Raw genomic sequence first — 4,164 nt, forward strand, 5'->3', positions numbered from 1 at the left:
AGTGAAGTGATTTGGCCAAGGTCACATGGCAGACATGCGACGGAATCGGGATTAGAATCCATGACTGTAGCCAACCCTGCGGCTCAGCGTCCTCGGGGGGCTCTCGGTGCTCCCCTCGCAGGAGATTGGGGAGAGAGGGGGAACTGTGTGGAGAGGGGGCTGCAGAAGGAGGGGCTGTAGGGGGAGAGGCAGCAGAAGGAGGGGCAACAGGAGAAGTGGTGAATTGAATTTTTTTTAAGATAAACGCTCTGGGCTGCAGAGTGTAGTAAGCACTGAAGGGGAGAGACTGGAGGCAGGGAGGTCAGCAAGGAGGCTGATGCAGTAGTCAAGGCAGGAGAGGGATAAATGCTCCGATTAAGGGGGTAGCGGTTTGGATGGAGAGGAAAGGGAGGATGTTAGCGATGATGTGAACGATTTGGTGACAGATTGAATATATGGATTGAAGGAGAGAGATGAGACCTGGAGATGCCGAGGTTTCAGGATTGCGAGACAGAGGATGGTAGTGCTGTCTACAGTGTTGGGAAACTCAGGGGGAGGACAGGGTTTGGGGGGCGAAATGAGGAGTTCTGTTTTGGATGTGTTAAATTTGATGTTTCTGTGGAACATCCAAGTAGAGCTGTCCTGAAGGCAGGAGGAAATACAAGACGGCAGAGAAGGAGAGGGAATAATCCAAAGAGAGCTGGTGGCAGGGGGACTGAATAAATTACCCAAAGGTGTGTGTGTAGATAGAGAATAGAAGGGGACACAAAACTGTGCCTTGAGTGAGTCCCTCAGAGGAGCCTGAGAAGGAGTGACCAGAGAGCTAGGAGGAGAAGCAGGAGAGGACAGTCAGTGAAGCCGAGGTTGGATAACGTTTCCAGGAGAAGGGGGTGCTCCACCGTGCTGAAGGCAGCTGAGGGGGTCGAGGAGGATTAGAATGGTGTAGAGGCCGTTGGATTTGGCAAGAAGGAAATCACTGCCGACCTTTCAGAGGGTAGTTCTGGTAGAGTGGAGGGGGCAGAAGGCAGTCTGGAGGAGGTCAAGAAGAGAACCGGAGAAGAGGACGTGGAGGCAGTGGGTGTCGATGACTCACACGAGTTTGGAGACAAATGGTAGGAGGGAGATAGAGCGAAAACCGAAAGGAGCACCGGGGTCAGGGACAAGTGGAGGGAGCTGTGGGACCGCCCCTCCCCACAGATCCCTTGGGCCCTGGGCTCTCGGTCTTGCTTTGGATGGGCTGCAGCTCCCCCAGCCTCTGGGAATCGTAGCCAGAGATAGGGCAAGCTCACGTTGCTGTGCTGTGGGCAAGGTGTGCTGCCGGCACAGGGCACTGCAAACATAGGATACTGCTGGCACCGTGGGCATGGGATGCTGCCACTGTGGAACACTGTGGACATAGGTCACCGCTGGCACTGGGTGCCTCCAGCACAGGGCACCGTGGGTATGGAACTGGCACTGTGGGCACGGGGGGCTGCCAGCACAGGGCACTGTGGACATGAAACACCAGCCAGCACCGTGGGCACGGAACACTGCCAGAACAGGGCACCAGAGGCATGGGACGGAGAAGCAGTGTGGCTCAGTGGAAAGAGCCCGGACTTGGGAGTCAGAGGTCATGGGTTCTAATCCCGGCTCCGTCACTTGTCAGCTGTGTGACTTTGAGCAGGTCACTTAACTTCTCTGGGCCTCAGTTACCTCCTCTGTAAAATGGGGATTAAGACTGTGAGCCCCACGTGGGACAACCTGATCACCTTGTATCTCCCCCAGTGCTTAGAACAGTGCTTTGCACATAGTAAGCGCTTAACAAATACCACCATTATTATTATTATTAGGGGACACTGGGGCACCACTGGGTGGTTTAAGGACCATAATAATAATGTTGGTATTTAAGCGCTTACTATGTGCAGAGCACTCTTCTAAGCGCTGGGGTAGATACAGGGTAATCAGGTTGTCCCACGTGAGGCTCACAGTTAATCCCCATTTTACAGATGAGGTCACGGAGGCACAGAGAAGTTAAGTGACTTGCCCACAGTCACACAGCTGACAAGTAGCAGAGCTGGGATCATCATGACCCCGTCATGATACTACTAGTTGTGACTACTAGGAGTTGATACTACTAGGAGCAACAAGGAGATTCTGATTTAGCCACAGTCCCCTCCCTGCCAGGGGTGAGGGACCCTAGGCTGGGCCTGGGTCTTTCTGAGAGCAGACTAACCCAGGTGGCTGTGGGCATGATTTTGCCATCATCCGCTCTTTCCCACCTAGCTGGACACTAGGCTGTGGATGCTGGAGGCTCAGCTCTGGATGCTGACCGACCCTGCGGGCGAATCCAATAGGAGTGAACTTTACTCCTCCTCCTCGGGCACCTCTGCACAAAGTTCCTCTTCAGCCCTGAATGCAGCCAAGGGGACCTGTCCCCGCCCAAACCCCTCACACCCAGCCTGGGGGGAATCCTGCCCCCACCCCCTCAATCCCTATTCATTCCCAGCCTGGGGCCATCCTGACCCATTGCCTCATTCCTGGCCTGGGGGCTCCCTGGAACCTTGTTGCTCCTGGCCTGGGGGTGTATAGGCCCCCACAGTGCTCCTGGCAAGCAGTGGCACCTGGTGGAAAGACTCCGGGTCTGGGAATCAGAGGACCTGGGTTGTAATCCTACCTCTGCCATTTGTCTGCTGGGTGACCTTAGCTAAGTCACTTCATTTCTCTGTGCCTCAGTTACTTTATCTGTAAAATGGAGATTAAATACCAGTTCTCCCTCCTTCTTAGACTGTGAGCCTCTTATGGGAGGAACTGTACCCAACCTGATTAATGTGTATCTACCCAGCACTTAGAACAGTGCTTGGCCCATAGTAAGCACTTAAGTATTATCATCATCACGCAGGCTCCCATGATGCTCCTGACTTGTGGGCACCCAACCCCCCCACAAGGCTCCCAGACTGAGGGTAATTATAATATTAATAATAATTATAATGCTGGTATTTGTTAAGCACTTACTATGTGCCAAGCACTGTTCTAAGCGCTTTGTGGCATTTGTTAAGCTTTACTATGTGCCAGGCACTGTACTAAGCGTTGGGGTAGACACATTGCAATTGGGTTGGACAGTCCCTGCCCCACTTTACAGATGAGGTAACTGAGGCACAGACAAGTGACTTACCCACAGTCATGCAGCAGAAAACATGGCAAAGTCGGGATTAGAAATCAAGTCCTTCTGACTCCCAGGACCATGTTCTATCCACTAGGCAACGTTGCTTCTCCTAGGTGAGGGTGTTCAAGCCCATTTGCTCCTTGTCTTTCCTTGCACCCAGAGATCCCTGGCCCAGCCCAATGCCCTGCCCACCAGGTATTGTCTCAGCTTCCCAAACCCCAGCCCTGCCACCCCCAGCTGCTGCCCTGGGTGGTGTGGGCAGTCCAAATCCATGGGGCTGGGGGCCCCACGGTCACCGAGCGCCAGCCTGGGGGCCGGCTCCAATTAGTCTGTGGAAATCAGCTCTGGATGATACCTCCTGGGGGCGGGACCCGGAAGTCTAGACTGTAAGCCCATTTTGGGCAGGGAACATACCTACCTCCTCTGTTGTAGCAGCATGGCCTAGTGGATAGAACATGGGGCTGGGAGTCAGAAGGACCTAGGTTCTGCCTGGCTCTGGTTCTTCCACCTGCCTGCTGTGTGAACTTGGGCAAGTCACTTAACTTCTCTGGGCCCAGTTACCTCATCTGTAAAATGGGGATTAAGAGTGTGAGCCCCATGAGGGACAAGGACTGTGTTCAACCTGATTAGCTACCCCAGTGCTTAGAACGGTGCTTGCCCCACAGTAAGCACTTAGATATCCTAATTATTATTATACTCTCCCAAGCACTCAATAAATACAATTGACAATGAGTCTATCTAGGTGGGTGTGCCAAGGGACAGGTTTTAGGATAGTGGGGTGGGGTCATTCCTGCCACTAGGCCCCCAAACACTGCTGGCAGCCAGACCACTCTCATGGGAATGGGAGTTGACAGACGATGTTCCAGGCCCCGGTCTCTCCCTGGCCCGCCGGGCAATTTCCGGCAAGTTGCTTAATCTCTCTGGGCGTTAGTTTTCTCCTCTGTCAAAAAGGGGTGTTACCTGCTTTCCCGCCCTTGCAGGGATGTTGTGGTTAGAAAATTCGAAGGCGCCTTTGGAAAGAAAAAGGTTGGTAGCCCAATACG

This window comes from Ornithorhynchus anatinus, chromosome 9 (assembly GCF_004115215.2).
Source record: "Ornithorhynchus anatinus isolate Pmale09 chromosome 9, mOrnAna1.pri.v4, whole genome shotgun sequence".
In the NCBI taxonomy this organism is placed as follows: domain Eukaryota; kingdom Metazoa; phylum Chordata; class Mammalia; order Monotremata; family Ornithorhynchidae; genus Ornithorhynchus; species Ornithorhynchus anatinus.